This window comes from Erinaceus europaeus, chromosome X (assembly GCF_950295315.1).
Source record: "Erinaceus europaeus chromosome X, mEriEur2.1, whole genome shotgun sequence".
Taxonomy (NCBI): domain Eukaryota; kingdom Metazoa; phylum Chordata; class Mammalia; order Eulipotyphla; family Erinaceidae; genus Erinaceus; species Erinaceus europaeus.
Genome location: NC_080185.1, coordinates 13,978,406 through 13,991,820, shown reverse-complemented (window position 1 = coordinate 13,991,820; position 13,415 = coordinate 13,978,406). Strand labels below are relative to the sequence as shown.

Here is a 13,415-nt window from a genome sequence, read left to right as displayed (position 1 = left end):
TAATCAATATGTCAATCAGTTCTATAAGACGTGGTATTAAAAATTTATATTGGATTGCACTATATGTGTATGTGCTTCACATTCCTTACAGCATAGAGTGAGAGTATTGGATTTATTGCTAACTACATTCCTTCTAGAATAACCAGTTATTTCATCAATATTTCAACTTTTTTCTGACAGTGTTCCTAATTTGTTAAGAGTATCCAAGTGGATAATTCAGATAGGATATATCTGTCTTACCATCATATTATCTTGATAACTCAAGTATTAAAATGGAGATGAGGTAGGTATCTTTAAAGGGGTTAACTTACAACTAATAGGTGAATGAATTCTGATGTTATAATCATTCTAGCCATCAATGTTGCATTATATATGTTTAAGCTTATTACTACAGAAGAGAAACTATAGTGATGCAATATGGTAGAAATATTAACCACAGTGGTACCATGTTCGTATAGCAATATATATACAAAATTAGCCCATTCTAATCATTAGCTTTGAACAACATACTATGATGATTATGTTGAGAAATCTACAATTGAAATATTCAAATAGAAACATAGAAAAATTATATAACGGATGTTGGTGCCTGCAGCCACTAAGTTGCCTGTAGTATTATCCCAAGTTATTTGCCCACCTACATATCTGTCCTTTTCCAAGGTGATTTCCTTAATTATTTGCTAGTTTAAAACCAAATAAATATTTACATAGAATCTAGCTACTTAAAAGTCATCAAAGCTCTCTGTCACTCATCTGACAGAAATAATTCCATTGAAGCCACATCTATTTATAGGGCTTATATGAGCATAAATGTGCTCCCTGAAAAATTGTACTTCAGCTTAGACCTAGACTTATCTCTTCACTATCTGATAATTCCAGATATGTTAGTTGTATTTCAACTCCTCCACTGTTTCCATTCCTTGCAGTCTCAGCGTTTTCTTTCTAATTATTTATTCCCTATAATACATCCCCTAGTGCCTCTCCCCTAAAATACTATGTGACCTTTTTAATTACTGTCCTTTGCTCAGGTCTCAAATCCTAAACTCTACAGTTTATATGGGAAGGGAGGTCTCCCATATAGACATTCCAATAGGACATGTGTCTCAATTTGTAATCATGTGGTTTGTGAGTCTGGGTCTGCAAGTGTGTCTATGCCTTTGTTGTTTGTCATCAAAATCTCTCCTTGTTACTTTACTATTGGCTATAAGACATTCTTAATAAATATTAGTTGAATGAATGGACTAATTCATGGATTTCTTAGTATATATGTAGTGCTAAAGTGCAAGGGCTGGGTGAATCCGGGAAAATAAGAATGACTGACACTAGAGAGAGCTTGCTGATGTGCTGTATGGTTAACAAGAGTCAGCTAGAAATCTACCAAGTCAGTGTAACATACAGAATAAGACTCTAAGTACAGTTTCCTGTATAAAGTATCAACTCACAGCACTGTTATGATAAGTAATATGTATGCCAGTAACTTTCATAGGTTTCAATCTCCATAAAGCCATGCATTATGATATTTTCATAGATTTCTACTTATACAAATAATATCTACATACTTTTAAGTTATGAGTTTACTCAATAGCTGAAATTTTTGGTGTTCAAAGCATAAACTTTTATATTACTTCCATAAAGAAAATGGCATAGACTTTTGAGAATAAAAATCAGTATTTATGTTGTGATAACAATTGTATGAATAAAGATTTCTTAAGCCTCTTATTATTTCAATACAGTGAATGCTTAAAATGAATAATATTTCCAAATTAACAATATGCTTAAATTTATTTGTTATGGCCCCAAGGGAATAACTTGGGCTAGTGTAAAAATTCACAGAACAATAAATTTTTATTTAATGTAAAAAAATGTTTTTTATTGGCTAGAGACAGCCAGAAATCAAGAGAAAAGGAGGTGGTAGAGAGGGAGAAAGACAAACAGACACCTGCAGCCCTGCTTCACCACTCTTGAAGTATTCCCCCTGCAGGTGGGGACTGAGGGATTGAACCTGGGTTCTTGTGCACTGTAATATGTGTGCTCAACCAGGTGTGCCACCACCTGGCCCCTAGCAAGGGGGTATCCACTACAAAAGTTGGATATACACTACAAAAGTTTGATATCCAAAATGTGTGTATACACTAAAATTTTTGTATAAGAGCAAGAAACTGGCCCACTTAATAATGGACCTTTTGGTCAATATCACACTACCCCATCATCTGGGGCCCTTGTTAGGGAATCCATGGATTCCCGTACACATATGATGGGCCTAGACCTCTAAATGGTCCCTATCTCCACCACCACTGGTCACTTCCATAGGAATGGCATCTTGTGGGCCCTCCAAGGACCTTGTCCTCACCTTAAAGCAATGACATTAGGGATAGCCCCAGTACTGTAAGGGAAGATGGGGGTATCCTGCCCTGCTAATGGAAAAAGACTGGTCCTGTAATAAGTGCAGCCTACAATGTTTCCAGTTGTAATCATGAGCTATAAGCTCAGACAATAGGAACTTGGAAGTTACAGAGACTCTGGTGCTAAATATATGTTTCCTGGAGCAGGTGGATGGAGGTAAATAGTTAATTTTAGCCACAGATAAATTTTTTTCAAGATTTGGAGTTATTCCATGTCCTAATCCAACTTTCTAACCCTTTTCTCTATTCTGACACCATTCTCTCAGTCAATAATGTCATCCAACCTCAGGCTAGCTACCAAACTCAAGCAAAGCTACTATAGTTGTGTGCTCCCAGGAACATATCAAAATAGTTTTCCTAGCTTTCTTCTACCCTAAAAAATCCAATTCTTACCCATTCTAATCCTACTTTTTGGTTCTGTTTATTAACTATATTGTCTCAATTTAGGGCACACCACCTTCCATACACCAAGTTACAGATGTTACCATATCGCCATCCTGACTTCTCTGGGCAGATAATGTCACCAATGTGTCCTGGACCCTCACGTGTTCAGAGCTCTGGTCCACTATAGAAATATAGAAACAGGGTTGGGTATGGATAGACCTGTCAATGCTCATGTGCAGCGAATAAGCTGTTAGAGAAGCCAGAACTCCTACCTTTGCTCCCCAAAAACAACCTTGATCCATATTCCCAGTGATGGCGAAGTGATAGGATGAAGATAAGAGAGCTCTGAACTCCAGCTCCAACACCCAGAAAAAAAGAAGGAAAAGGAGAGGTAACATATAGAGATAGTTATGTTGTCATGAGTGGCTTGGGGGGGAAGAGAGGATGGAATCAGAACAAAAAGGGTGCAACTATATATAAATGTGGACACAGTCCTAGAGATGATGGTTGGTCCACGTCTACAATTTTAGGGGAATTACTGTAGTAGATTGCAGTGGGGAGACTAAATATTCACAACTCTGGTGGTAGGAATGGTATGGATTCAAACCCCTGTTGACATGTAATTCTGTAATACAAAATTAAATAAAAAATAATTCATATAACACTAAATTTTGATTTAATATAAAAATACCCTATTAAATATTTAGCAAGGGGCTTAATGGCTTACAGTGTACTCATTTACACATGGGTTCAGTTTCTCTGTGCATCAGGCACCCCAAATTCTCTTCCACTTCTGCTTCCCCGACCTTCCCCAGAGTCTTTTGCTTTGATCTAATACACCTTATCTAGTCGATGATTCACTCTGTTTCCTTCCTACCTTTCCTCATATACTAAGTCCCACTTATAAGTGAGATGATTCCATATTAAGAAAGTTCTCAATCACCACAAATGTTTGAAAGTGTCTAGATGAACAATCCTTGTGATTGCCTCTGAAGAGTACCTTATATACTACTTAACACTCCTGTGCTAACATAATACAAATTCATGTGAACTCTAGAAATGAACCTACCTTAAGACCCAGAAATCCCTCTTCTAAGTGTATACCTTGTGAAAACATAAACACCTATCAAAAAAACCTATGCACACTGAAATTCATAGCAGCACAGTCTTAATAGCCCAAACATGGAAGCAACCCAGATGTCCATAGACAGATGAATGGCTAAGAATGTTGTAATGCATATACACAGTGGAGTACTGCACTGATATTAAATATTATTAAAGTCATTTCCTTTGCAGAATTGTGGTTAGAACTTGAAGTTACCTGTTAAATGAGATAAGCCAGAAAGTGGGGAAAAAAAAACATACCAAATGGTCTCATAGGTGGAACTTGCGAATAAAGGAGAGTAAGGGAGACCATAAGTTGAAACCTGGACTGGGTATAGTATATTGCACTAAATCAAAGGATTCTGGGGAAGAAGGGGAAGGGACAAGATGTAGGGACACTGGGTTCCTGGTGTGTTTCCTAGACACCAATCAAGGGGAGATAAGAGATCATTCCTATGTGTTAAAGACCATAGAGTAAATCAGTTTACCCGCACCTAATTAAATTTAAAAATAAAACAAAAGGGAATATTAAAAAAAACAAATTTACCAGTGTCATTATGATATAATTTTCAGGAAATATTTAATTGTACATGCTTTCAAACAATTACCTCATCAACTGACCCTTTAGAAAAAAACATCATGTCTTATTTATTTTTATTCAAGCATACTACATCCAATAAATGATTGTGTAATTTTTCTTTTTTTTTAAATTTTTAATATTTATTTTATTTATTCCCTTTTGTTGCCCTTGTTGTTTTATTGTTGTAGTTATTATTGTTGTTGTCGTTGTTGGATAGGACAGAGAGAAATGGAGAGAGGAGGGGAAGACAGAGAGGAGGAGAGAAAGATAGACACCTGCAGATCTGCTTCACCACCTGTGAAGCGATTCCCCTGCAGATGGGGAGCCGGGGTTCGAACCAGGATCCTTATGCCGGTCCTTGTGCTTTGCACCACCTGTGCTTAACCTGCTGCGCTACAGCCCGACTCCCTGATTGTGTAATTTTTCGACCACCTATTCTATGGATTACAATTGCATTTATTCTTCCTGTAATATATTTTCAATGGTTTTAGTAGCATAAAAAGATAAAAGCAAGTTATTTCTAGCTAAGCATTTTGCTTAAACTAAAAATAACACATGTTCAATAATCTCAAAGTACAGAAATCTTAATGGGAATTATAAAAAGGTGAGCAAGCTAAAACTGACTATTATCTATGTCAGTGAAATACATTACATGTATATGTGTACACATATGTACAAATTTCTATAGAAGAACACACATATGTGCACATTCCCTTAGAAGAGTAATATATATATACAAAGTCTTATAGCAATCATAAAGCATACTCTGTCCTGCCAAATTTCCCTCTTTGTGATATTTCCAGCAGTCTTATGGGAAAATGTAAGATTTCAAGTGGAAAATGTTCCAAAGGCACAGTGTTATCCTGTGGAGCTTATTTGTAAGATACATTTTCATCATTTCAAACCCCCTTACCCCTGATATTGTCACTTAGAATGTAACATGTATATTCATACCTACAGTCATATTTGAGTATATAAACTGAGGGAAACACATGTATAAAACAATCAATGAATTTGGTCTTTATTATCATCCTGATAAAATATACATAATGAAACTTATAGTTAGAATTCTAGAACACAAGTAGACATATTCACCTACTACCTTTTTGTGCACTAACAAAACAAAAATAGCATTAGTGAGTGCAAAAAAATAGCTGATGCAGAAATGCTTGCCATGAATTCCACAGATCCTACCAAAGGATTTCTAAGGACCAGAAAAATAACTCACTTTGATAGTGAAATTATTTAGTCATGTGCATGGGCTAGATTACAGCTTGGCCACAACTGCATTGGAGGAAGACTTGACACTGTAGTGCTGTTTCCCTCTTTTCTGTCTCTGTATCTCTATATGAAAATTTCAACCAGAAAACCCTGGTCTTGTTAAAAAATCTAGAAAAATATCTACTAAATTATATATACATATATATATATATATATATATTATCTTCTGAGGCAATTTCAGATAGATGCAACAAAACCTAGGTATTTCAATAAGAAGGAATTTGTAATATCTTTGCTTTTTTCTTAAATTGTTTTTTAATTTAAAGGGGGCAAAATAAGCTTTACTCTATGATGTCCAATTGAAAAACTAAGCCCCCAAAGTACAAGGCTCATTTTCAGCTTCATCAGCCACAGAACAGAAGCAAAAGTCATATTATGAATAGGGGTACAAAGCTAATTCACCATGTAGTCCACTGAAAATCGCCTCTAGTGTCAGGAAATAGCCATTGAGTTCTGCATGACTGCAGTGCTTTATTTTTCAATGCAATCTAATTTGATATTATAGCAGAGCATCCACACATTAAACAAATTCTCTCAGGGCACAGCTATCCCAGCATTTTTCTAAAAAAAAAAATGAATCAGATGTTAGAAAAGGTAGGACAGGATAGGATGAACAATCCCTTCAGAAGCTCAAATTTCTTTCAGGTAAAATAAGAAGAAAATGGAAAATTTTTTTTTGTTGTTTTTTGGTTTCTCTTGTGTCGCTCTTGATTTTTTTTTTTTTGTGAAATTATTTACTGAAAGTAAAATGAACCCAATTAAACAATGCATTTCAGTATTTTTTTCTCAATAATATGCATATTTCAAAGCTCAATGCAAAGTATGGAGTATTTCTGCCACACTTGGAGAAAATTCTCACCCCTTAAGAACTCAATCATCACCATTTCCAGTCTTAGACATCTACTCATCTTTTTTCTGGTTACATGGCTTGGTTTTGTCTCTTGTAGAGGTCACATACCACGTAATATGTATTATATTACAAATGTTTTCTTTCATTCAATGTAGTTCTGCATATCAAGAGCTGAATTACTTAGAAAATAATGCTATAGTGTATAGGTACATAATCTTTGTTGTATTTATTTTATTTATAAAAAGTAAACACAGACAGAACCATAGGATAGGAGGGGTACAACTCCACACAATTCCCACCACCAGAACTCCGTATGCCATCCCTTCCCTTGATAGCTTTCCTATTCTTTAACCCTCTGGGAATATGGACCCAAGGGTATTGTGGGATGCAGAAGGTGCCATTTCTGGCTTCTGTAATTGCTTCCCCACTGAACATGGATGTTGACAGGTAGATCCATACTCCCAGCCTGCCTCTCTCTTTCCCTAGTGTGGTAGGGTTCTGAGGAATCGGAGCTCCAGGACACATTGGCGGGATTGTCTGTCCAGGGAAGTCTGTTTGGCATCATGCTAGCATCTGGAACCTGGTGGCTTAAAAGAGAGTTAACATATGAAGCCAAACACATTGTTTACTATTGAACCTAAAGGCTGGAATAGTGCAAATGAAGAGTTGGGGGGGTCTCCGTTTTGTACATAGCTAGGAGGCATATTTTAGTTATATTCCAAAAGGCCTGTGGCTATACTAGTTTTTTTTTTTTTTACAAATCTTTGTAATATGCTACTTTTGATCTAATTTATTTATTTTGGCCATAGACAGACTAAAATTGGAGGAGCAGGAGGACATATAGAGGGAGAGAAAAGAGAGAAAACTGTATTATAGCTTCACCACTAATGAAGCTTTCTCCCTCAAGATGGGAGCCAGGGGCTTGAATCAGGGTCCTTACACATTGCAACAAGTGCAGTCAACCAGATGTATCACCTCCTGGCTGCTAGGTACAACAAAATTTATCTGTTCATATTTCATAGATATTTGATTGCATCTGTGAACGGTTACTATAAGTATGTGACTCCAAACATTTATATGGCACTATCTCTCTCTTCTTGGTTGCTTACAGGGTAGTAGACAAATGGATCATCTGGTAAGTGTATTTTATTTTTTAAATGATAACCAGACTTATTGATATGCAGCTACTTTATTTATTTATTTATTTATTTATTTATTTATTTATCTTATTTGATGGGGCAGAGAGAAATTGAATGGGGAAGAGGAGATAAGTAGAGAGTGTTGGAGAGACAAACATTTGCAGAACTGCTTCACCACCTGTGAAGTCTTCCCCCACATACACAGACACACACACACACACACACACACACACACACACACACACTGGTGAGGGTTAGGGGTTTGAAATGAGGTCCTTGTATAGGATAAGACTTGCACTCAGCCAAATTTGCAACTGCCCAGCTCTTATAATTTTACTTTTTATTTTGTACTGAGTGTGATAGATAAAACATTTTCATTGCCATTATGCAGGGAACAGAGCTAGGACTTCATGCCTGTGATCAAGCACTCTACAGCTCAACTCACTCTTTAGCCAAAATTTGTGCGTATTTTCCTATGCTATAGCTTGCCACAAAGATTTTTTTTAATTTTTATATATTTATTTATATCTATTTCCCTTTTGTTGCCCTTGTTGCTTTTTTATATTTATTTATTTATTCCCTTTTATTGCCCTTGTTTTATTGTTATAGTTATTATTGTTGTTATTGTTATTGTTGTTGTTGTTGGATAGGGCAGAGAGAAATGGAAAGAGGAGGGGAAGACAAAGAGGGGGAGAGAAATATAGACACATGCAGACCTGCTTCACTGCCTGTGAAGTGAGTTCTCTGCAGATGGGGAGCCGGAGGCTCGACCTGGGATCCTTACACTGGTCCTTGCATTTTGCTCCACCTATGCTTAACCCGCTGCGCTACCACCTGACTCCCAGGATTTTTTAATAACTGTGAGAGTGCCTTGCATTAGAAAGGGTAGGGCAGGGTGATACATAATGGTTATGCAAGCAGATTCTCATAAGTGAGGCTTTAAGGTCCAAGGTTTAGTCCTCCACACAAAAATATGCAAGAGGGGAGAAGTGATCTTCAACTTCAGTTTATACTACAAAACAATAGCAATCAAAACAGCAGTGTACTGGAGTAAAAATGGACACTTGCATCAATAGAACAGTGTCATGAGCCCACACATATACAACCATATAATATATGACAAAGGGGCTAAAGTCACTCTATAGGGTAAAAAGATCTCTTCAACAAATGATGCTGGGTTCTCTTTAAGATCCTCCTTTCTCCTAGTCCCGGAACCTCTAGATGAATGCCCATACTTCTTGATATTTCTTCTCTCTGATTCTTTATACCATCTCTGTTGACCTCAACCAAATTGCTACTAGTGTTGAAATACCATGTTCTGCTGCTACTGAATTCTTACTGTGGACTGTAGCCAGAGATACTGAACCGAAGATATCAACTTTGCAACTCCTCAAACCTGGTGAGATCTTTCCTAACAGATGGGACTTCCTAATTCCACATTAGATGGCAAATAATCTAACAAAGTTACAGAGTCTAGATACAGGCTAGGGTTTAGGGCACTGGGTACCATGCACATGTATCCATAAACAATTATATAACTCAAAGTAGAGGTGTTCAGTAGTCTTCAGTGATTAGACATAGGCCTAATAATACTAGAATCCCAGGTGACCTTTACCCCACTAGGGAAAGATAGAAACAAGCTGGAGGGTATGGATTGATTTGCCAACACCCATGTCCAGAGGAGAGGCAGGTACAGGAGCCAGAACTCCAACCTTTTGCACCCTCAAAACAATTGTGATCCATACTCCAACTGGGAGAGAAGTGATAGGAGGAAGAGTATAAGGGGGCTCTGAACTTCAGCTCCATCAGGATCTGGAGAGAGAGGAGGAAAAAGGGAGGGGCACTTGGATGTAGTAGTAGGCTTATGTGTGGCTTGGAGGGGAATAGAGGATGAGACCTGGAAGAAAAAGGGGGTAATTAATTATGTACAAATGTAAGACAGACAATTGTAGAGATGTTAACCCATGTCTGCAACCTTAGGAGAATTATTGTGGCTTGCAATAGAGGGAATGGGAATTCAGAACTCTGGTGATGATAACTGTATTGAATTATACCACTGCTGACATGTAATTTTGTAAATCAATATTAAATCACTAATACAGTTTTTAAAAACTGATGCTGAGAAAATTGGAAAGATCACATCAGATCGATGGGGTTTATAGCCAACAATATTTATACACCTTTCCCATGTTTGGGAGCTACTCTTTTCCATGAATCAGCTTTCTGGTCCTTTTTACAGCCATGACATCATTTACCAAGACAATAACTTGGATCCACCTGCATATCAGATTTCAAGCATAGAGAAAAAAAAAACTGGTATAGCCACAGACCCTTTGGAATATAACTAAAATATGCCTACTAGCTATCTATAAAATAAAGACAACACCCCACCAACTCTTCATCTGCACTATTCCAGCCTTTAGGTTCATGATTAGTCAACAATGTGTTTGGCTTTACATGTCAACTCTCTTTTCAGCCACCAAGTACCAGATGCTAACATGATGCCAAATAGACTTCCCTGGACAGACAATCCCACCTGGAGCTCCAATTCCCCAGAACCCTACCCCACTAGGAAAAGAGAGAGGCAGGCTGGGAATATGGGTCAACCTGTCAATGCCCATGTTCAGCTGGGAAGCAATTACAGAAGCCAGACTTTCCACCTTCTGCATCCCACAATGACATTGGATCCATATTCCCAGAGGGTTAAGGAATAGGAAAGCTATCAAGAGAATAGATGGGTTATGGAGTTCTGGTGGTGGGAATTGTGTGAAGTTGTACCCCTGTTATCCTATGGTTTTGTTGATATTTCCTTCTTATGAATAAATTAAAATAAAATAAAACTAGACCACCGTCTAACACTATACAGCAAAGTTAAATCAAAATATATCAAAGGGTCTATTTATTAGTCCAGAAACTAAAATTTATAGAAAAAAAAGCTGGTGAAACTTAGCAAGATTTTCATGTAAAAGATGTATTTGGACACTCTATTCCACAGCCATGGGAAATTAAAACAAAAATAAATAAATGAGATCACATGCAATTAATGTGTTTCTACATATCAAAAGCAAAACATATAATGATAACCAGTAAACTGAGTATATGGGAGCAGATATTTACACATTACACATCTGGTAAGTGACTGATATCAAACATCTACAGATAATTGCTACTGATCTACAGAAGTAAAAATAACCCAATAAAAACTGCGCCCCAGGGGTCAGGCATTAGCAAACCTGGTGAAGCCCCCGCATTTCCAGTGAGCAAGGATCCAGGTTCAATTCCCTGATATTCCCCTGCAGAGGGGATGCTTCATGCATAATGAAACAGGTCTGCATGTGTCTCTCTGTCTCTCTCCCTATCACTCTTTCCCATCTCAATTTCTCTATCCAATTAAAAAAAAAAGAAAGAAAACTGTGCCAAAGAACTAAACACTTTTCTAAAGAAGAGATACACATGGCTCACAGACACATGATGAAATGCTACACTTCACTTAGCATTAGATAAATATATATATATTAAAACTACACTGAAATACCACCTCACACATTAGAGAATGAGTTGCATCAACAAATTAGGAAACAGCAGGTCTTAGCAGGTGTTGTGGAGTAAAAAGAACTCTTCTTCATTGCTGGTGGGAATGCAAACTGGTGTATCCCTTTTGGAGAGTCCTTAAACAAATAAAAATGAAATTATCTTATGATCCAGTAATATCACTCGTAGGCATTTATCCAAAGGACACAAACACTAATTTGAAGGGACATATGCAACCCCATATTCATAGATGCATCATTCATAAAAGATAAAGAATGGTAGAATCCTAAATGCCCATCAAAAGATGTCTGGCCTAAGTTGTTATGATATATATATATATATATATATTCCGTGGAATACACTCTACAATTTCAAAAGATGATATTGTGTCCTTTGGGACAAAATGTATGGAACCAGAAGTGATTATACTTAGCAAAATAAGTAAAGAGAAAAAAGACAACTGCCAGATTGTTTCACTCATATGTTAAATCTTCAAGTTCATACAAGAACTTGAAGAAAAAAGCCAGAAGCAAGTAAACTATTTCTAAGACTGGAGAGAACTATGGTCACCATGTGGGAGATGAGAGGGTGGGGATACAGTACTTTGGTGGTGGGTGTGGTGTGGAACTATACACTGTAATCTTTAAATCGTGTAACCTAAATTGATTAATTAATTAATTAATTATGAATTAAAATAAATTTAACATATTTGACAATTTTTGAGAATAAAAGCATAACCAGATCATTGGTCTGGCATATACAATGCTGTGGAATACAACTAAGGTTTCATACATGCACACACTGTACTTTATTTTTACTGTGTTTATTTTTTTGCCTAGGCATTCCTTTATTCTTAAATAGACCAAAGTTTTTAAGTTCATTTAATAATATTTGGACTGTTTTATATTTAAATATGATCTGTCAACTATTATTGGAAAGTTTCTATTATTAGAAAGATCCATAGATATTTCACTTTGTGAACCTCAGGATAAAAATATTTATTTATTTATTTATTTATTTATTTATTTATTTATTTACACCAGAGCACTGTTCAGATCTGGATGATGGTGGTGCTGGGGTTTCAACCTGCAACCTGGGAGCCTCAGGCTTGAAAGATCATTTTGCCTAACCATTAAGCTCTCTCACCAGCCCAAAACAGTTCACTTTGTAGAGATTCCATCTTACCATATGAGAGGATCTGTGTTCAAGATAAGGCACAACACAGTAGGACTACACCACTGGGGAAAGCTCCAAGGTGTGTAAAGCAGTGCTATGGCATCTCTCCCTCTCTATTTCACTCTGTCTCTTAAATACAATGAAATTAAGAAGTTGATCTGGATTAGTAGAATTCTTGAGTCACCAGCACCACTCTTAAAAGGAGAAATACCCCACACTCCGCATTTCTTGCAGATTTCCTCATAATTACAGTAATTTTAGGAACTTTTTAAAATTATTTTTTTATTTATATATCGGAAGTATTGACAAGACCATAGGATAAGAGTGGTACATTTCCACATAATGCCCACCCCAAGAGCTCTATATCCAATCCTCTCTCTCTCTTTCTCCCTCTCCCTCTCCCTCTCCCTCTCCCTCTCCCTCTCCCTCTCCCTCTCCCTCTCCCTCTCCCTCTCCCTCTCCCTCTCCCTCTCCCTCTCCCTCTCCCTCTCCCTCTCTCTCTCTTTTAGGGGAGAGTGCGGATACAGTCCCCCACTACCACAAATTATGCAGTCTAATTTCCCCTATTTGGGGAAATCGCAGGGGTCAGCACATCCGGAGTGCAATGGATAAGCCTTGCCCTGTGAAAACCACCTTCGTGATGATGGTATCCCCCCTGCCAGGTAAGTATCAATCCACTCTCTTAATAGCTTCCCTATTATTTATCCCTCTGGGAGTATGGACTCAGGATCATTATGGGGTGCAGAAGGTGGAAAGTCTGGCTTCTGTAACTGCTTTGCTGCTGAACATGGGCATTGGCAGGTCAATCCATTCTCCCAGCCTGTGTCTCTTTCCATAGAGGAGCAGGGATCTGGGGCAGTGGGGCTCCAAGACACATGGTGGAGTCCTCTGCCCAAGGAAGTTAGGTTGGCATCAAAACAAGAGTAATACAGAAGTGATGGCATGTTTTTCTCAGGCCATCATATCAA

At 37.3% G+C, this 13,415-nt stretch overlaps 1 non-coding gene across 1 annotated transcript; it reads right to left on the bottom strand.

The window, feature by feature from the left end:
- Nucleotides 1-12,953: 12,953 nt before the first annotated feature.
- LOC132536096 (U1 spliceosomal RNA) lies at nt 12,954-13,117 on the bottom strand. The gene has a single exon (XR_009547775.1). It is a non-coding gene; the product is annotated as a U1 spliceosomal RNA (small nuclear RNA).
- Between the last annotated feature and the right edge of the window lie 298 nt (nt 13,118-13,415).